The sequence below is a fragment of the Notolepis coatsorum genome, assembly GCF_963971535.1.
Source record: "Notolepis coatsorum genome assembly, contig: SCAFFOLD_1086, whole genome shotgun sequence".
In the NCBI taxonomy this organism is placed as follows: domain Eukaryota; kingdom Metazoa; phylum Chordata; class Actinopteri; order Aulopiformes; family Paralepididae; genus Notolepis; species Notolepis coatsorum.
Genome location: NW_028174264.1, coordinates 27471 through 50587, shown reverse-complemented (window position 1 = coordinate 50587; position 23117 = coordinate 27471).

Genomic DNA, 23117 nt, shown 5'->3' with positions numbered 1-23117 from the left:
ACATTGAGGAATTCAAAGCACACGTCGATGCTAAATTCGAAGAGGTTATGGAAGCAGCCGCTGTACAGGCCGGGCGAATCACGGCAGTGGAGAATACGGTGATAGAAATTACACAGATGGTCCAAGTGAACGAGAAGAACCTCAACGATGGATTAACAGAGTTATCGAAGGAGATAAAACAGGTGGAAGAAGAGTGTCGGAAGAAAATACAAGAAGTCGAAGAGAAAGCAATGGAGAGGCAGCTCGAGACCCAACGTTACTACAGTAATATAATATATAATATATAATATATATAAATAATATCCGCATTGTGGGACTGGATGAATCAGTCAAATGCACAGACGACAGCTTTCTAACAGTGTTAGTAGATATTTTAGGTAATAACACCCTTCCCACAGCGCAGACAGTGGACCAATGTTACAGAGTCGGTACACGAGGCCAAAGAGGTAACGGTCCGAGAGTTATCATTGTTACCCTGCGCAAGACGATAACAAGAGACGCCATCATTAGAGGAGCGCGCAATCAAAGGGGGAAACTGAAATATGGTGAAAATTCAATATCTATCTACGAAGATCTATGTAAGGAGGCCATCGCTCAGCGTTTCCCCTACAAGGATGTGATGCAGAGAATGTTTAAGAGTGGTCTCAGGCCAATCCTTAACTACCCGGCACTATTATCGATCTTGGGAAAAGACGGTATTAGGCAGGGAATACGCACGCCTAAAGCCGCCGAAGATTACATGAAGCAACATGGATCTGGTCCCCCCGGGCAGGACGCAACACTGGCTCAGAGCAGATAAGCCTATTCATCTCTCTCTTTCTCTTTGTATTTTAGTAATTTTATTAGAATGACTTTACCACGGCTCAACAAAAGTAACAGATGATATGCACTCTGGCAACAATAAGGCACAAGATGTTTAATATGGCTCGTAAGGCATTATATTTACAGTCTTCTGGTCTCTGTAGAGACAATAATCCAACATTAACATTATGAACATTCTGGATCATTCTGGGCTCCTCTCTCGACTGCTCAGGGACACAAAGGAATATCCCCGGAAAATACTAGAAGGTCATGACCCCTGGGTAGGAAGATCATTCTGGAACATAACAGCAGTGTTTACATATTTACTAGTATTCTACAACCTTCTAGAATATAATGCACCCCTTCAACGAAGGCCTGTAAATTTAACACTAACATCCGGTGTGAATAAGCATAGGATCCAAGGACTGAATTTTAATTAGGCTTTAATAAGGCTTTAAAAAAAAATACATTAGCCACATCTAAATGTATAAGCACGACAAGGTTATTCGAATATTTTAAATAATTACTCCACTGATTTAGAGATTTGCACAATGTAGCTCTAAAAGTCTCTGTTTTTCTCTTTTTTCTCTTTACTCAATTTTATTTGATCTGTTTTTCTCTGATGAGTTTTATTTTAGTTCTCACTCCTTTTTTAATTTTTTATCTTTCATTGTTATTTTTTTTCATTTTAAAGTGTTAGTGTTTATCTCCACTCTTTTCCTTTTTTCTGATGTTTCCTACATAAGTTAGTAGAAGGTTCAAATGAATATATTAATGAAGGTATATTTTTCATTTTTCACACTATTGTTAGTACATTAATGGGAAGGCGCAAGACCAAAAGCGACATTCTATTGAATTAGAATGAAAGTTTTAGATCCTATGGCAATTAGCATAGGAAGAGTAGGATTACAAAGCTCAATTTGGGTAATCCGGTGGCCTAAGGGAGGGAGTCATACGTGTAGGATGTGTCTATGGGACACAATCCTGTACGACTCTCGTGGGAGGGGGGGAAAGGGGATTTTTAAGCTCGGCTCTCAACGGGACCTCACTAGTTGGATGTATATCTATTGTTGCCTCGCACTCCAGAAGCATTACCAACAACTACACAACAACATGTATAGATTATGGCTAGTTTGAATATAATGATCTGGAACACTGGGGGAATAAATAACCAACACAAACGCAAAAGCGTGCTCACACTGATGAAAAAAGAACAGGTGGACGTTGCTCTGCTAAGCGAAACGCACATTCTAGAGAAAGACATAGATACGTTAGCGGACAACACATATCATAATATTAGTCACTCTTCTTTTGGTACGAGAACTCGGGGTGTAGCCATAGTCGTTAGACGTAAGTTGAATATTGAATTAAAGGGAGTATGGTCTGATGTAGATGGTCGGATAACTATAGCTAAGATTGTACACAAGAACAGGAAAATAGCGTTGGTAGCGGTATACGCCCCAAATTTGTATGAAGTGGGTTTCTTCACTACACTAACCAAAGCAATGTTAGACCTTCCCGATTACTCATTTATAATAGGTGCGGATTTTAATGCCATTTGGAATCCAAGGATGGACAAATCTTACCTCGCCTTTTCCAGCGAACAAAAGAACTCATCTAATGCATTAAAGGATTGGTCGAAGATTATAGGTGTAAATGACTTTGGCAATCACTTAATCCCACGACCCGAAAGTACTCTTGTCGATCTGCGAGACATAACACATTATCCAGAATAGATTGTCTTTGCATCCCCGAGACTATTTGATAACTATGAAGTGGAAATGATACCCAATGCACTATCAGATCACTGTTATTTACTCCTAAAAGGAACATTTGGTATACTATCTTCCCGAGCCCCAAGATGGCGATTTAACTCGATGCTGCTTAATAACAAGGAATTCATTACACAACTCAAAGAAGCTCTCACAATATTCCTACGGGAGAATGCAAACTCGGTGCAAGACCCCAGAATAATATGGATGTCGGTAAAGGGAATGATCAAGGATTTCACTGATAGCTTTTCCTCCAAAATGCGCAAGAATCGATGCACAAAACTGGCTGAACTGGAAACGCTTTACTCAACGTTATTTAATTCTTTACAATACAACAACTCAACTCGACTAGAAAATCAAGTCAAGGTACTAAAAAAAGAGATCAATGCCATATACAGACAACAATCGGAAATACAAATACGTAGCACAAGACAACAGCAGTACTCCCAAGGTTCTAAACCTAGTCACCTATTAGCCATGCGATTAAGAATTAATGCAAAATTTGCAGATATAACTACCATTAGAGCACAACAAGTACTTGAAACAGACCCTGAAAAAATAAACGTGACATTCAAAGAATTCTACTCCAACTTATATAAATCAGAAACGACCTTCGATCAAAACAAAATGGACACATATCTTAATCAAATTATTCTCCCTAAACTTTCAGAGGATGACGCTAAACAGTTAAAAACACCGATCACACTAGAGGCACTCAAGAAGGCCATATCCGAAATGCAAAGTGGTAAGGCTCCTGGAAGAGACGGTATCCCACCAGAAATGTACCTCTCTTGTTGGGACATAATTGGACCCTTATTACTAAATATGATCTTATACTCAGTCAAGGAGGGGAACTTCCATAAGAACGACAATATTGCACTCATAACAGTCCTTCTCAAAAAAGACAAAGACCCCACCGAGTGCGGTAGTTACAGACCCTTAAGCCTCCTCGGAACCGATATCAAACTGTACTCTAAGGTATTAGCCATCAGATTACAAAAGCATATGACGTCTTTAGTTCATCCGGACCAAACTGGCTTCATAAGAGGCCACCTGATCACTGATAACATAAGACGAATACTGCACGTACTAGATGCCGACAAGGACGACACCATACCTAAGGCGATGCTGTCCCTGGATGCAATGAAAGCTTTCGACAGGCTGGAATGGTCGTATCTATGGGCAGTATTAGAGAAGATGGGGTTAGGTAAAGGTTTCATTGATATGATTAAAGTAGTATACAAAGACCCATCGGCCATGATTACAACAGGTATAATCACCTCCGGAATCTTTCCGGTATCACGCTCAGCTAGACAGGGTTGCCCTCTTAGTCCCGGACTATTCGATCTATCATTAGAACCTTTAGCACAATATATAAGACAATCCCAATCCATAGAACCAATCGTAATCAAGGGCACACAACATAAAATTAGTTTATATGCGGACGACGTAATACTGTTCATGCAAAACCCCAACACCACACTGCCTCATCTGCTCAAGTTGATTGAGAACTTTGGAGACTTATCGGGATTCAAGATAAATTGGCCGAAGTCGGCTTTCCTTCCACTTAACGCCCCTGCAAAAAAAGATATAATCCTCCCAGGAGAGATACCTATGGTAAAACATTTTAGATGTTTGGGAGTGGAAATATTCCCCACCATAAGACAAACGGTGAAGCACAATTACACAAAAATCCAAAACAAAATCAAAGACGACCTTGATAGGTGGGCAAAACTTAAAAACTCAGTACAGGCACGGATATCAATAGTTAAGATGGACGTACTACCTAGAATCAACTTCTTCAGCTCAATGCTACCGTTACCCCCTCCAGAGGGTTGCTGGAAAAAATTACACTCCTCCACATTTATTTGGAATAACAAACCACCACGTATAAAAAGATCCACCGCACAGAGAAAGCATTTCCAGATTTTTTCCACTATTTTAAGGCGTACACATTAAGACCATTGACAACATGGTTTGATCCCCAAGCATTAGTATCCTGGAGAAAATTAGAAGAAAACATAGTAGCCCCACATAGACTGAAGGACATAGCATACACTAAACTATCAATCAACCATTGCTGTTGTGAAGGATCAGATTAAACCGAATATATATATTTATTTATGGATATATATTTAATAGTATTTGTATATCGTTTGATATCCCTTGTATATTCCTTGTACATATACACTGAATATCCCTTTAGTCTACTAACAGCCCATAATAGTTTCATTCTCTCATTGGACAAGAACCTGGCGCCAGCAGCCAAGCCCCTTGGTTCAAGTTCAATCGTGCCGACGAACATGTCGTTACAAGCCCGGTTCCGCGTAGGAATACGTCTGGCGAAATACGAATGGTACTATTTGTTCACAGCGCATATATATATATGGCGCAAGTAAAGTAGAACTTTCTTTTAGTCCATTAGTCCTTTACCCTCCAACCTAGTAACAGACGTGAAGCCTCACCCACGACCCACGTGTGGTGCAGTATGGCCTACTTGGCCTCAGAATAGGCATTGAGACATCGTGTGGATTAATAGTTGAATTGTCATAGTTTGGCACTATACCGTCGAGTGGGACGTATTTCTATTAAGTTAATAATAGTCTATTATGTATGGTGCATCGTTCGGTTAGAGTTATAAAGTGAGCAGTACCCCCATCGTTCCTGGCGTTATCTAGAGTCTTAACCAGGCTGGGCAGACCACGTGTGGTGCTTTCATCCGAGGAGTTCTGGGCCAGGACGAGTGGACCTGCACATTGGACTACTTTACCCGGACGACGGCGAGCCCTACACGGCTTGGATTATCTACTTGCTTTGGGTGCTTTGATTATGCCATGGATAACAGCCAACACTGCTGAGTGTTGGAACTACCCCCCGAGAGGAGTCCAGGTGAGACGGCGCTCTACCCCGAGTGAGGTCGCCTCACGTCTCTTCGTTGTGGACCGGCAGCTACCGTCTACAAGAGGGCCCAGCTGTATTCATCTGTGGACCGAGGTTCTGTGGGCACCGTGTTCAGCACTCTGAATTCTCCCAAGAAATCGTTGGCCAGATGGGATATCGCCGGCGGCTCTCCTAACCCCCCCCCATACTGACTTACAACCAGCGGGACCCCCCTTTAGTGTATCCAGCTATAATCATTTAAGTACCATCGCTATAGTTCCCTAAAGAACCAGGTTGTATACTTGCTCCCTGCGTAACCAGAGATTGGACATTCAATGTTGATTTGCCTACGAATACTCATTTGCCTTACAAGTGCATTCAAATCATAAATGTCATTAAGTGAACGTTGTATATACCCTTTGCTATATAAAATATTCGATTTATACATTTGTGTGGACTTCGTTTCATGGTGGGAAAGTGTTCATCATATCTATATCATGTACTGTGTGGCCAGTAGTTAAAGTACATAATCGGTAGTGGTTTAATGATACCATACTTATCAATACAGTCAGGGAATTGTACCCCTCAGTTACAATTGGTCCTTCGAGCCGGATGGTAACTAGTGTAATATTAATATAGTGTTATTAATATTGAAATGGCCTATGATGAACACTCCACGAAACGGTCCTCCTAACGTAGAACGCCCGCGGCGCAGACGACAGACACCTCAGTACTTAGAGGATTACGCTGTCAGTCAACTACCTAGCCTTCGACAAACGGTAAACGCGGTAAAAGTAGAAAGTAAAATTATGTCTGACCCTAACGACCAGGTTACCCCGACCACAGAGGCCCTAGTGGGTTCTAATGTAACTGACCAAGCTCACGGTGGGGACCAGGAGGGAGCTGACATGCCTTTACCCCCCGCCAATACCGAAGAAGTAGTCCCCGACCAGCCCCGGGAGGAAGACAACCCTACAGAGAGAGAACTCTGCACGGAAAAAGAGGAGGAGAGCGCCGAGGAAATAGAGCTCCAGGACTCCCCAACGAGTACAGCCAGGAGCGGCTCACCTCTACAACCGTCTTCCCCCAGCGAAGCGGAGAGGATGCTATCACAGGCGTTCCTCGCCAGCCTGACAGCCTCTACCGAACGCGATCGACTTCAGGGTGAACGCGATCGACTTCAGGGTGAACGCGATCGACTCCAGACACAGCAACGGAGCGAGGAAGAGCGCATACGCCTGGAGATGAGACGCCTTCAGACGGAAGAGAATATGGCAAGAGACCGGGCCGACGCCCAGCGCGCCGCTGCCGGTGCCCAAAGAGAAGCAGATCTCACCAAGCGCGAAGCCGAGCGCGACAGACTACAAGCGCAGCTAATGGAGCAGCTGATCCTCAAGGCAACACCCTCTCCCTCCGCCAGGGGTTCAAGGAACTCGTCGAGACAACAGTCAAGGGCAGCGTCTCCTAACCGAGCAAGCGACCCTGAACTTGACCAACAGACCAAGCCTATACCCCCCGCAGACCCCCTTCCCAGACCGGTCCAAGCGAGACCCAGCTACAAGGAAGGAGCGGCATACACTGCGGAGAAGCTAAATAAACGACTACAGGATCTAGAGGACCTGATAGAAGAAGAAGAGGGAGAGGAGGAGAACCAAGCCCGACGACAGCACAGTACTCCACCGGACCAGGAGGTCCAGTACAGCCCAGGCTATACCCCCGCGGCGCTGCGCTACAGACCCCCGACTCTATTCACGGGTGAGCATGACGCACGACCAGCCCCGAGGAATAGCACCTGGACCAGCGGGCCATGGTACCCTGCCGGTACCAGCCCACAGAGAGGCGCAAGAGGAGACTCGCCTAGGAGGTCTCTCCCCCAACGCTCGCCGATGTATCAGCCATCCACGGCGTCATACATTGCCACACCGACGTTTCCAGACTTCACCTATGAGAATCGAGCACAGTACACGGAGCTCCGGATGTGCTTAGAGACAATGATGGTGGATGTCGCTGATGAACGCCACAAGTATGCAATATTACTGAAGCACCTGAAAGTACCTCGAGCGCACAATATAGCGCTAGCCTATGCCACCTCTACGACCCCATACACCGCGGCTCTAGCAGCGCTGGACCAGAGATATGGACGTATATGGGATTACGTAATCCAAGAGATAAGGCATATTGACCGCCTACCCCCAGCAACAGACAATCGCTCATTAGACGACCTGTCTATAAAAGTGCAGTCCCTGGTAGGGATGCTGGGAGCGCAACGAGAAAAGGGTATGCACGAGCTATACGCCAACTCTAACGTCGAGAGGATTTTAGAGAAGCTGCCGCCCGCCAGACAAGAGCGCTTCAGGCGGCAGAGAGACCACCGTGATCCTAACGGTCCCGAACCATCCCTCCTCGATCTAGCCGACTTCCTGGCGAGAGAAGTCAGCAGCCTACGACTGGATACGTTCGGGCGGAGCACACCAAGCTCCAGAGAGGGACCCAGGAGAATAAACGATGGAAGAAGATCGGTGACTGTCATGCACCAATCAGAATCAGTACCGAGCAGTAAGAACCACAGTACCCCCTCGAGAAAAGAGAAGTGGAAGATGGTGTGCCCGTACTGCGAGAAGGAACACTGGCTGTCACAATGTGACCTGTTCACAAAGATGAATGCAGAAGAAGTGAGTCAATGGATAAAGTCCAACAGGCGCTGTTACCGATGTGCGCGCAGTCACATGGCAGCCGAATGCCGCCTAAAGAAGAGGTGCAGTCGGTGTGACGGAGCCCATCTAGATGTACTACACGACAGTAACAGAAGAAAGCCTGCACCTGCACCATCGAGCAGCACCAAGGCAAGTGTCATGTACATTGACCCCGCCAGCAGCAGCGGCGCCCAAGTGCTCTTAAAGGTAGTCCGTGTAACATTGAGCTACCAAGATAAAGTCATGGACACTTACGCCGTCCTTGATGACGGGTCAGAGAAGACCCTTCTGCTCGCGTCCGCTGCGGCCCAGCTGGGACTACGGGGGAGCGAGAACCAAATGACGATTCGGACAATAAGAAGAGATTTAAAGACGATAAAGGGCGAGAATGTCTCCTTCACTATCGCAGCAAGCGGGCAGCCAGAGCGACGGTATAGGATTACAAATGCTTTCACCAGCCAAGAAATAGGACTATCACAGTACACCTACCCCATCGCCAAGCTGATGGATAAATATGTGCACCTGCGTCAACTACCTATCCCGCTCATAGACGGCGCCACCCCGACCCTGCTGATAGGCTCCGACCATGCAGACCTCATAGTCCCGATAGACCGGGTCCATACAGGACCCCGAGGCTGTCCTGCAGCAGTCGAGACCCGCCTAGGGTGGACACTACAAGGCCCCCTCGCTAAATCTCTCAACCGAACAGCAGCCACTAGCTGCCTCCACTCCAGAGCGACAGAAGAAGACACCACTCTCCTGCAGCATGTCGAGAGGCTATGGACACTAGAGACAATGCCCTTTAAGAACGAAAAGAAAGACATTCGTTCTAAAGAAGACATTTACGCCATAAACCTCCTCGAGCAAGGGACAAAGAGAGTCACAGTCGGCGGAGTGATGAGATACGCAACTCCACTCCTGAGGCGAGAGGGAATGCCCACCTTTCACGCAAAGAAAGACGCTACGGAGCGGTATCTATTGAACACAGAGCGGCGCCTAGCCAAAGACCCCGCTCAAGAGAGTGTGTACCGCGCTGAGATTGAGAAGCTAATCACAGCGGGACACGTAACGAAGATTGACTGGCGACGCCGTGCGCTGCTCCGCTCCTCTCTGATCAAAGACGTCTTTGATCTCCGGCAGCGGGCCAGCAGCGACCCCCCAGCATTACGCAGCCTCTCCCCAGAGGAGAAGCCCTTGCTGCGGTTACCATGGAGAGAGAGGATCGGGGATGAGCAACCAGCCATCTACCAAGAGGAAGTCCTCCCCTTCGGAACCACATGCAGCCCGTGCTGTGCTACATTTGCACTACAGAAACACGTCGCAGAGGACCCAGCAGCAGATGAAGAGGTCCGACACAGTGTGAAGAACAGTTTCTACGTGGACAACTGTTTACAAAGCGTTTCGACTCAAGAAGAAGCCGAGGTTCTCCTACTCAAGCTACGCGCCTCCCTGATCAAAGGCGGCTTTGATCTCAGGCAGTGGGCCAGCAGCGACCCGCACGTATTGCGCAGCCTCTCCCCCGCGGACAAGGCTGCCAGCAGCGAGACCTGGATGGCGACCATCCCAGGAGAAGCCCAAGAAATGACACTAGGATTAGTCTGGCGCTTCAAAACAGACTCGCTCCACTATAGACACAAACCCCTGACCACGGAGCAGGGAAGGTCGACGGCGATACCGACCACCAGACGGAGTGTGTACAGAACACTCGCCAGACAATATGACCCGTTGGGATGTATTCTACCTTACACCACCAGGGCAAAGATGATTGTACGAGCACTATGGGACAAGGACCAGGGCTGGGACGACCCAATACCCGCACACCTTGCCTCCACATGGAGAGAGTGGGAGACGGAGCTCCGCTCACTCCCAGGCGTCAATATACGCCGCAGCTACTTCCCACCCACATTGAGGCCAGAGACATGCAAGATGGATCTACACGTCTTCAGTGACGCCTCCGAAGTAGCCTATGGATCGGTGGCCTACTTGCGTGCCCAAGAGAAGGGAGGAGAGATACACACTGCTTTCATCCTGGCTCGCTCAAGAATAGCCCCACGAAAGCAACAATCTATCCCGCGTCTAGAGCTCTGCGCAGCCCTAGCAGGAGCGCATCTAGCCACGTTAATCCAACGTGAACTCACCATTCCGGTGCACAGAACAATCTTGTGGTCAGATTCCACGACAGTACTCACATGGATCAAGTCTGATTCATGCAGATACAAGGTCTTCGTGGGAGTCAGAGTCACCGAGATTCAAGAGTTAACAGAAGCAGCGAGCTGGCGGTATGTGGACACCAAACACAACCCAGCTGACGTCATCACCCGGGGAATGTCCCTAGATGACCTCACCCGTCGCAACATCTACAGTGACGGACCAGAGTTCCTCAAGCTCCCGGAAGAAGAGTGGCCTACGCCCACCCCACGGGAAGCGAGTAAAGAGGAGGCTGAGAACAAGAAACCTATGTTCTGTGGACTGAGCACAGTCGCCTCCACAGACCCCAACATAGATGATTGCATTACCCTACAGAGTGCGCAGCTAAAGACATTTCTGCGGCACCACCCAGAGATTCAGCCCACTGCCGACATTTCAGCAGCTGACTACGAAGAAGCAGAACTTCTTCTACTACAACGAGCCCAGAGAGACTCGTTCCCCGATGAGCTAGACTGTCTACAGGGAGGAAAGCCCGTCCCATCAGACAGCAGACTGCTCCACCTGGCACCCGAGAGCGACGCCCATAATCTCATCAGAGTGGGTGGTCGTCTGCGGAGAGCCCCCAATCTACCGGATGACGTTAAGTACCCGATAGTCTTGAACAGCCGACACAAGGTCACAGAGCTGATCATAAAGAAATACGACGAGGATGTACACCACGCAGGAGCAGAGAGAGTCTTCGCGGAGATCAGACGTCGCTATTGGATACTTCAAGGAAGAGAAGCAGTGCGACGCTTCCAGCGAACCTGTCTAGACTGCCGAAAGTGGCGCGCGCAGCCCAGCATACCCCGGATGGCTGACCTACCTCCCTGTCGCCTCCGACTCGGCGACAAGCCATTCCACTCCACAGGCATGGACTGTTTTGGCCCGTTGTATATAAAGAAAGGAAGAGGAACCGAGAAGCGGTGGGGTATTGTATTCAAATGCATGACCACCAGAGCGATACATATCGAACTCCTTCCGACCATGAGCACAGACTCATTCCTTATGGCCTTCCGAAGATTCACATCACGGAAAGGAAAACCGTCTACATTGTTGTCTGATCACGGGACAAACTTCAAAGGCGGAGAAAGAGAGCTGAGAGAGAGCTTCCAAGCTATGGGCCCAGAACTTAAGACCCACCTCGCTCCATCCCAGATTGACTTCCAGTTTAATCCCCCGAACGCACCCCACTTCGGTGGAACCTGGGAACGAGAAGTACGTTCTATAAAGACAGCCCTGTACGCCGTGCTTGGGGCCCAGACTGTGGCGGAAGAAGTCCTAATGACAGTCCTCACGGAGATCGAGGGAGTATTGAACTCCAAGCCCCTCGGCTACGTCTCCAGTGATATAGCAGATGTCGACCCAGTCACCCCCAACACACTCTTGATGGGGCGGCTGGACCCCGCGCTACCCCAGACAATGTACAGGCCTGAAGAAGCGAACGGCCGAAGAATGTGGAGGTACAGTCAAGTACTAGCTGACAAGTTTTGGAACAGCTTTCTACTCCACTACCTACCGTCTCTACAGACCCGCCAGAAGTGGGTAAAAGAGAGAGACAATTTGACAGAAGGAACAGTCGTCATGATTATCGACCAGTCACTACCCAGAGCTATGTGGCCGGCTGGCCGCGTAAGCAAAGTGATCACCGGTGCCGATGGCAAGGTCCGAGCAGCTGAGGTGCTCGTCCAAGGGCGAACTTACACACGACCCGTGGCGAGGCTAATAGAACTGCCCAGACTCCCAGACACTATCGATGACGACCATGACCCCACGACTTTGTGAGTTGACTGACCCTTACAGCGGACCTTGAGTGGTAGACAGTGCGGTTAATCTGTCTCTGCTTAGCTAATTAGGTGGGACTAATTAGGGGGCGGCTGTTGTGAAGGATCAGATTAAACCGAATATATATATTTATTTATGGATATATATTTAATAGTATTTGTATATCGTTTGATATCCCTTGTATATTCCTTGTACATATACACTGAATATCCCTTTAGTCTACTAACAGCCCATAATAGTTTCATTCTCTCATTGGACAAGAACCTGGCGCCAGCAGCCAAGCCCCTTGGTTCAAGTTCAATCGCGCCGACGAACATGTCGTTACAAGCCCGGTTCCGCGTAGGAATACGTCTGGCGAAATACGAATGGTACTATTTGTTCACAGCGCATATATATATATGGCGCAAGTAAAGTAGAACTTTCTTTTAGTCCATTAGTCCTTTACCCTCCAACCTAGTAACAGATGTGAAGCCTCACCCACGACCCACGTGTGGTGCAGTATGGCCTACTTGGCCTCAGAATAGGCATTGAGACATCGTGTGGATTAATAGTTGAATTGTCATAGTTTGGCACTATACCGTCGAGTGGGACGTATTTCTATTAAGTTAATAATAGTCTATTATGTATGGTGCATCGTTCGGTTAGAGTTATAAAGTGAGCAGTACCCCCATCGTTCCTGGCGTTATCTAGAGTCTTAACCAGGCTGGGCAGACCACGTGTGGTGCTTTCATCCGAGGAGTTCTGGGCCAGGACGAGTGGACCTGCACATTGGACTACTTTACCCGGACGACGGCGAGCCCTACACGGCTTGGATTATCTACTTGCTTTGGGTGCTTTGATTATGCCATGGATAACAGCCAACACTGCTGAGTGTTGGAACTACCCCCCGAGAGGAGTCCAGGTGAGACGGCGCTCTACCCCGAGTGAGGTCGCCTCACGTCTCTTCGTTGTGGACCGGCAGCTACCGTCTACAAGAGGGCCCAGCTGTATTCATCTGTGGACCGAGGTTCTGTGGGCACCGTGTTCAGCACTCTGAATTCTCCCAAGAAATCGTTGGCCAGATGGGATATCGCCGGCGGCTCTCCTAACCCCCCCCCCCCTACTGACTTACAACCAGCGGGACCCCCCTTTAGTGTATCCAGCTATAATCATTTAAGTACCATCGCTATAGTTCCCTAAAGAACCAGGTTGTATACTTGCTCCCTGCGTAACCAGAGATTGGACATTCAATGTTGATTTGCCTACAAATACTCATTTGCCTTACAAGTGCATTCAAATCATAAATGTCATTAAGTGAACGTTGTATATACCCTTTGCTATATAAAATATTCGATTTATACATTTGTGTGGACTTCGTTTCATGGTGGGAAAGTGTTCATCATATCTATATCATATACTGTGTGGCCAGTAGTTAAAGTACATAATCGGTAGTGGTTTAATGATACCATACTTATCAATACAGTCAGGGAATTGTACCCCTCAGTTACAATTGCGAACGGAAATTTGGCCCCATAATTACTCATGCGATCCGGATATGGCGTGAAACACACAAAAAATATCCTAACCCACATAAATGGCACAATAATACTCCCTTATTCAATAACAATGCACTCTTGATTGGAAAACAACCTATAAGATTCCCTATATGGGAAAAGCAAGGCATACACTCATTAGGGGATGTTTTTAACAAACAGGGTTTCTGTAGTTATGAAGAAATACGGAAAAAATGTAATCTCACCAAGTCCACACATCTTTTTTACATACAGTTATTGTTATGTTTGAAGACTCAAGGTGTTCCATTAACGAAACCAATTGAACACCACAGATACCACAAATTCTTCTATGAAAGAGAGACATCAAGAGGTTTTGTTTCAGATTTTTATCATCAATTACTAACGTCCTCATATGAAACCCTCCACCTAGACTCCGTCTGGAGGAGGGATATACCAGACCTGGAAAGTGATTTTGATTGGCAAGAAGCCTGGGCAAATGTTCGACTCACATCAAGGAACCCGGACCATCAACAAATCAATCTTAACTATATTCACAGGACATACTTGACTCCTATAAGACTGAAAAAAATGGGTCTTATACAAGACTCCAAATGCTCCTTATGTACAAATGGGGACGAGGGGACATTTATGCACATGTACTGGGACTGCCCACCAGTTAAGATATTCTGGAAAGAGGTGACCCAGCAATTATCAAATCTCTTAACTTGGAATATACCTGTACACCCCTCTGTATTACTGCTGAATGATGTTTTTGAGTGTGCAGTACATCCACAGCTAAAGAGATTGGTTTTATCGGGTATCACAGTAGCTAAAAATCTGATAGCATCACGATGGTTCCAACCGGAAAAAATGTGCCGAAAGGTCTGGATTATTACATATCTCGATGTGATCTATCAAGAAATATCTACAGCAAGAATTTTGGGTCTCAATGAATCCAAAATGACATTGTGGTTAGAAGTGGTGGAGAAAATAAAAGCTAGCATATAATGGTAATGTCTGGTTAGGAGCGAGGGAAAATGGATGGATTATCCAATGGGGGGTCCGGGAGGGGGGGGTACGAGCTGGAGCATATGTGTGTAGGTTTTTAGATAACAGGTATTAAGGGTATATCCTATATAAGACAATTAACTAAAATGTGATTTCATTGGATGTGCACTGTCAACTAATGCTTGTATATCTTATCGTGTGTTGTCATGTTTGTTTATGTGTTTGTTTAAAAAATTATAAAAAAAATAAAATACAAAAAATAAAAAAAATGGATGTGTGCAACATGAGATTAGTGCCCCTTTAAGTCATAAACTGGGGGTGATTTTTGACTCTGATCACTCTTTTGATGGCCAAGTAACTAGAGTTCTATAATCATGTTTATCTAGCTGAAGAACATCCCTAAAATTAGGTCCTTCCTATAACACAGACAGGGGCGTAGCAAGAAATTCTAGGCCATGTACACATTACGTGCACATTATTCTACTTACAATATCTTTTCTTGTAATTTTTTCTGTTCTCTGAACCACTTTGTAACCCTGTTTCGAAAAGCATCATATGAATAATGTTTATTATTATTAATGGAGAATATACAGAAGAAGTGTATTAGCAGCATATCAGGAAATGGATCCGCTCTCCTCCAGAAGTGAATTCAAGACTAAATGCAAGATAGGTGGGAGATTATGCACAGTGGATGATTGAGGTTGCACAAGGTCAAGGACGTTGTCTCTGCACCTGCTGCCTGCCAGTGGTGCAAGCCTTCAAATAACACATCTGCCATAAAGTAGGGACTTAACAATATCACATGGCATGTAATTGAAGTAGAGTATAAAGTCACAATGGCATTCCTCTGTACGTAAATGGATGGAGAGGATGCAGAGCAAAAGTGGACTGACTATAGGGTATAATACAATAGAAAAAAGTTCTACTATATGAACGTAATTGTATGTTATTCCACCCACACTAAAGGAGTTTTACTGTTATTCCACCCATACTAATGGAGTTTTACTGTGTTATTCCACCCACACTAATGGAGTTTTACTGTGTTATTCCACCCATACTAAAGGAGTTTTACTGTGTTATAGAGGGTGCACCGGGAGTCAGCCACCAAACCCATCATACACAGTTTCCTAGGTGTGAGATATGTTCTATGAATATAATTAAAGTGTACTTGTCTTGTTGGTGATTGGGGTTACGGAAGGCCAGTGTAATATTAGTCCAGACATCATCCCAATCAAACTCAGGGTCCAGTTCTGGAATGTCCTCCCACCAAATTATATCTAATGGGAGGTTCTTGTATGCGGACCTGAGTAAGAGTGTATAGAAATCTGAAACGAAGCCCCTTGAGGTTGTTCTGTCTCCGATGAGTCCAAAAAAGGGGTGTGGATGTAGTGGCTGACCCCACGGGACCCCATGTGCTCTGAGTGCCACTCTTAGTTGTAAATAAAAGAAGAAGGATGCGCCGGGAAGGCCATACAATTCTCTCAGGTCTTGAAACACGCAATCATCATCATTAGGTGGCTTCTTCGTTCCGAAGGTTGCCTATCACTCTCCAACCCATTCTGTCCCCACTTCTTCTCTCCAACTCCGTGACTCCGCCTCTCACTCCGCTCCAATCACAGACGTCGTCTACCCAGCCTCTTCTTGGTCTTCCACTTCCTCTCTTTCCATCCACCTTCCCCATCACCACCTTCTTGAACATCTCCCCGCTGGATCCTCTCAGAACATGCCTGCACAACTCCATCTTTCTCTTTTTCAACCTCTCCAGCAGCTGTCCTCCTTGTATATCCGCTCTTCTCAGTACCTCCTCATTCTTGATCTTATCCTTCCATGTTATCTTCAGCATCTTCCTCAGCGTCCACATTTCAAAAGAGTCTATCATCCTCTTTGCCTCTTCATTCAGCGTCCATGCTTCTGCTCCGTATGAAAAGACTGACATAACATACGTTTCCAAAATCGTCTTCGTTTTCCAACTTATGTTTCTTCTCAATAATTCTTTATGGTTCCAGAATGCGCCCTTTGCAATTCCGGTTATTCTCTTAATGTCCATGTTAGCTCTTCCACCTTCACTGATCCAGCTTCCAAGGTACATGTACTCCTTCACTTGTTCAAGTTTTTCTCCATCCACCTGTATTTTACAAACAGTTCCTGGTGTTTTTTCAATGATCATTACCTTAGTTTTCTTTGTGTTTAGCGACATTCCGACAAAGGCCGGTTTTATCATAATCATCACCCAGAGTGTGGACTCCCTTCCTTTCCCACTGAGGGTTGTTAATGGGTTTATGCCCAACAAGTAATGGTTGGTTATGAAATATTGGAGTCGAGGTGCCATGGGTGCTTGATAGTACAAGATGTTGGAGTATATTATATCTTGTAGTGTTTGTGGATAGACTGTTGCCTCCTCAAAGCATGTTGTAATGGGGTGGTGTAGAGCGTGAGGGAGTGTGGACCCAAACACAGGACAGAGTAGAGAGATGAGGCGAGAGTCAACAGGGTGTGGAACAAAAGAGGCTTTACTAGGAAAGGCAGCAAACAATGGTACACGACACTAAACCGAGGAAGCTAGAAAACAAATGAGAAACTAAACACAGCTAGGCTGGAACAGGCGCATGGTGCAAAACGCTACATGGCGAAGGAACAGGAGATACAGGATACTGGGAGCTTCATAAATGATACAGAGTGACACGACAGGATAACGGGAGCAGAGTATACGGAATACGGGGAGCTTGACGAAACAAGGTACACGGTGTAAACGCGAGAGGCAGGGTACAGAGCATACAGGACAGGACAATGACGCAACACCAGAACAAGGGACACGCAGGTAAATATATACAGGACTCTGATTATGATGAACGACAGCTGGGGAGACTACAGACACTACAGTGACACTGAATACATGACTGGACCGAATACAAATACACACACACTGGGGACAACACTAGACTAGACAACGGAACACAGCCGATACAAGAATGCAGGGAATGACAACATGACAGAAAGTACATTAATGAACACAGACAGGACTAGACACGACAGGTGAAACACAAGCAAGGGCACTACCGGCGAAAGGCCACAAGATGGCAGCAGAGTCTGAGGATAGTTCATGAGTCCTTGGCAGTTCGTGAGGGGACTTTGGATGGAGGCGAGGAACGTATTGTCACAGTCACGACACAGCAATCTCGGGATCAAACCAGTTCATAATAATAAATAATAATAATGGATTGGATTTATATAGCGCTCTTCTCTGACTCAGAGCGCTTCACAGAGTCCATTATTCGTTCATACACAGTCATACCGGTGGTGGTAAGCTACAATTGCAGCCAGAGCTGCCCTGAGGCAGACTCACGGAAGCGTGGCGAATAATCATCGCCTACGGCCCCTCCGACCACCACCAACATTCATTCACATGCATACACATTCATACGAGGCAAGTAGGTTAAGTGTCTTGCCCAAGGACACAACGGCAATAAGATGGACATGGGCTTGAGCGGGATTTGAACCACCAACCTTCGATCATTGGACGCTCCGCTCTACCCCTGAGCCATAGCCGCCCCACAAGTTCATCAGGGGCCTCGGTGAGAAGGACCAGAAATATAATTTAGAATCCGGTATTGCTAGACCCCCGTCCTGTGGGCCTGATCTCTGCAAACAATGAGAGGGCCTACCTGGAAGAGGTAGAGGATCTGGCGCGGTGGTGTCAGGAGAACTGCCTCTCCCTGAACATCAGCAAAACAAAAGAGATGATTGTGGACTTTAGGGGGTCGGGGGTCAGGGACTACAGCCCCCGGGGCACCGGTCGAGAGAGTGAACAGTTTTAAGTACCTCGGAGTCCGCATATCCGAGGACTTGACATGGAGCACACACATTGACAGTGTAGTCAAGAAGGCACAGCAACACCTCTACTTCCTTAGGGGCCTAAGGAAGTTCAAAGTGAGTCTGAAGATCCTTAAGAACTTCTACTCATGCACAATAGAGAGCATCCTGACTGGCAATATCAACTCCTGGTTTGGGAATAGCACCGCACAAGACCGTAGCAGACTACAGAGAGTGGCCCGTTCAGCCGAACGCACAATTGGAGGTGGGCTTTCCACTCTCCAAGACATTTACAACAAGCGTTGCAGGGGTAAGGCTAAGAGAATAATCAAAGACTCTAGCCACCCAAACAACTGCCCCCTTTTGGCCTGGGCCTACTGGATGATTAGTTCCTTTGTTTTTAATCTATGGATTCGTATAATTCTAGCTCTCGGCTTCTGTCCTTTTTGTGGTTTAGCCATATTAGCTCGATGGGCTTTGTCACATTCCGGAGGGCTAGTCAATAGTTCTTTACCCAGGATTTCTTGCAGCATATCTGGAACAAAGCTTGATGGATGGGTTCCTTCAGTGTCCTCTGGTATACCGACAATTCTTATGTTATTCCGTCTTTCACGAGACTGAACTTCGGTGAGCCTAGCTTGAATCTTGGCTAGCTTGGTAGCTAGGTTCTGCTCGACGCGTTGGAAGCATTGGTCCTGCTGACTAGCCTCTCTCGTGAGTGAGATAATCTCTTTGGTATTGTCTGTGGTTTCCATGTGGAGCATTTCCACTTTCTCATCCAAGGGTTAAATGGCCGCTTTTATCTCAGCTGTTACCGCTAGGCAGTAAGACTCAAAGTGCTTTTCGAAGAGCTCCGTGAGGAATAACTTGATAGCATCCAGGCTAGGCCCACTCAGCGTGGTTTTGGGCGTGCTTGGCTTTTGAGGTTGTACCCTGTCAGCCACCGAGGATGCAGCACCGTGCCTATTCTGTTTGCTTGCCATGTTGGTCACAAAAGTATTATACTGTCACAACCCTGTACCTCCCTTGGCCTCCCCAGTTAACAAACCTACAACCACCGATTCCATTCTAAAAATACATTCCCACCATTCAACAGAAAAGGTGGCACAATGAGGTGACAATATGATTCCTGGAATTAAAATAAAATTCAATATGGAATTTATTAGCTATTGAAAGAACTCCACCTGTTAAACAGAAACGTCTTTAAGAATACAGTCATCTGCAAGTATTTAGTATCTTGAATGAAACAGTTATTCCCAGAATTAGTTCTCGTAAGTTTATGTTTGATATTTATAAGAACAGCTATGGGAAACACATTAGTATTTTGGTACTTAAGTTGAAGCAGATACATAAGTTGAAGGCAGATATTGACACTGGTCGTTTTTGTTCCTATTATGCATGACCAAGGAACACACACATGCATACACACATGTCCTTTTAATGTTACATGTTCTCATAATTACTGTACATTTATACCGTAAACTACCACTACATGCCTAACCTTAACCTTTCAATTATTGTGAGGACTTTTGGATCCCACACAATAGTTAAACCCAAATCACACTCCGTCCCCACACAATGACGTTCTCTTTAGCCAAGCACACCTTCAGGTTTCCCGCATCAAATGATGTAGAGTCACTAACTACTTGCTTTACAATTCTGGATAACAGAGCTACAAGAGCACAAGTTGTAGAGTCGGGTCAATGGAAGACTTACACTTGAGCAATGATGGCATATTCCCGTTTCTACATTCATGTCCCCACTATTGAATCTAAAAAGGGACTTATTAATTAAGGAGGACACCATTCCCTCTCATCACCTCCTGGTTATGGTGAAAATGACAATGTGAATGAACTGAGGACACAAGTAATGGATTTTCGGTCAAGAATCAGGATATTCATTTATTGAACAGATCATAACACTCTAGTCATTGGTTCAATAGCAGAATCACATTGTCTTGGAAAGGGAGACCCTGCCGTGTGACATCACACCCAAGAAGGAAGTCCTCTATCCTTTTCTAATTCTTAGCATTGTGTCATCCATCGTTGTTCATCAGGATCATCATTATGTGATTATGATATACTGTACTGTAGGCCAAATGCTGATACGTTGCTGTGGATGAGAATTTAAAAGCACATTTGGACAACTTTAGAAGCATACATTTAGGTGCATTGTGGTTATTCAGGGGTCTTCAGAGGTCTTATTTGTACAAATAAACACAGACTTTATCCAAGCTTTCATAATTCCAAGGAATACGATTGAATCTGCCTAATTCCCATTTTCGAACGGATCGGTTAAATGTGATGTTTTCCAAAGGGTCATTATGAAACACACAATCATGGTCGAAAAATAAAGGAAATGCAAACATGAAGGTCCACTGCAGTGAAGGGTTCCTGCAGTCAGTGTTAATTTCGTCAGAAAACTTTAGTTTTAGTCTTAGTCATGTGTCAAATGCTCTTTTTTGTTTTCATCATATTTAGTCACCTTTATCTATTTTTCGTTTAGTCATGTTTTAGTCTACTACAGGTCTGAGCATTTTAGTCGTAGTATTTTTCGTTTAGTCTAGATTTAGTATTTTTTCTTTAGTCTCGCCACTCAGTTACAGCCTCATAAATTAGCGTGAGCTTTTTCTAAACACAAACAAGCTAATGTTAGTGCTGGCTGGTTAAACTTATGTATGCTATTTAATGTGTTATTAAATGTGTTATTAATGTGTATTATTGATTGATGCTAACATTAGGTGTTAGGAGTTGCAGGGCGCACACCTGTGACAGGTCCGTTGTTGTGTTGTGGAGTGGAAAGAGGAAGAAAACCGTTATGTTGATGATCAGATATAAATTCTCCCATGATTTTATTTTACTATAGTTTGAAAGTATAGGCGGACTATTCCTCGGTTACATTGGTGGCAGCGGTGGGATTGTTTCCTGCATTAGTGTCTAGCGTGAGAAGTAAAGGGAATGCAAGAATGAATTTGAGATGATTTGACAGCTAGCTAGTTGCTAATGCTAACAGTAACGTAGCAGTTCGTTTCAAACTAGTCTCCTCCTCGTCTTTCACTTTCAACAATACTTTCTGCCAAGTCCAAGCCCACTGCATATAAGACGACCGAGACCGCGTTGCCCCGCCATTGTTCCATTAAACCCATGCCGTGTGCAGTTACTGCTATCTAGAATGCATAAGAACAAATAACGTGAGTGAGGAAATTAATCAAAGCACTTGCGCTGCACACAAGAAACGGAAATGCTGCACTACTAATAATGTGAATTATTCTAAAAGTTATAATTATTTTGTCTCGTCTTAAAATGAAGAGATTTCGACAAGATTTTATTTTGTAAACTACATTTTGTGTCGTCGTTTGTAGTCAACGACATTGCATTCATTATTTAGTCACGTTAGTGTCATATGATCTACATTAACACATTGGCCGCCAACGACGATTATATACGTGTTTGTCCGATAACCGTTGAACGCCAACCACGTATACGTTATTTGATCGTTATTTCTTTTATTTGATATATTTTTATTTATTACAGGCCCACTGACTCGGGGTTAACATTGGGAATCGCATTGAGAATGCCTAGGTGCAATACCGGCCGCATCACGCTAGACGGCGGTATCGAGTACCCTTTCTAACATTGTATCCTGGGCTGTGGGATGGCCAAGGGTTTCAAGTTACATTTGTCCTTGTCGGGCAAGACGAACAGTTCTGCCGGTTACATTGAAGCCCGTCAAATATGCCCGATCCATATGTTATGGTAGATTATGCCATCGAGCAAATGGACATTGGATATACCAGATGGCGATCAAACAATTGGAATATTCTTTTTGGATTACTCCCGGCCACAGGTAAGGGCGATTTGACGTACATTTTAGCTTGATCCTGCAATGATTTTATACCGATCGGGCTGATAACCGTTTTTAGTGTTATAATCTGAAACGACCCCCCCCCCCTTTCATGCATTCATGATGGAACAAATGATGATGATTTAGATTTGATTTCGGGATAATAGCGTATACAGGCAAGACATGGCAACGTGTACAATGGAATCGACGTATACTGCCATAACTAAGCATTTCATGAATTACCCTAGACCGCTCTAAAACCATACTTATATTCACCACGGTATAACACGGGAACGTATGGATGGAAAAATGATCTCTTTTTTGCATCTTGACCGGAAGAAACTCAATGTCAAATGATTATAGTATTGTATCCATGGCTATAACATAGAATATAGATTTAGCTCTACAAACAAGGTGACTAACTCCCATCGTTTACAGCATGGCAGTAGCTACCACAGGATAAGGCTAATCCCCGGCGGTCAATGAGTTAACGTGACGTCTCGTTGTCGTCAGGGGAAAAAGCTTCGTTGACGACCATATTTAGTCATTATTTTCGTTGACTAAATTAACACTGCCTGCAGTTCTGTACTGGTGTACCGTTCATTAATTTCTCATTTCCCTCAGACCGATTCAGAGAATCACTACTAACACAATGATTCTGAGTGATCTTCATTCCACCATCAATTAATTTCCTATGGGGAGACAAAAGGCAGCGGATGTTTTGAAAAGTATTAAAAATAAAAATAGCACCAAAATATTCTCAATAACCAGATATCAATCCTAATTGGGCATTTTATAGGATACTCGCGTATCAGAGATGGGATTTTCCATCGCTGCCATCAACA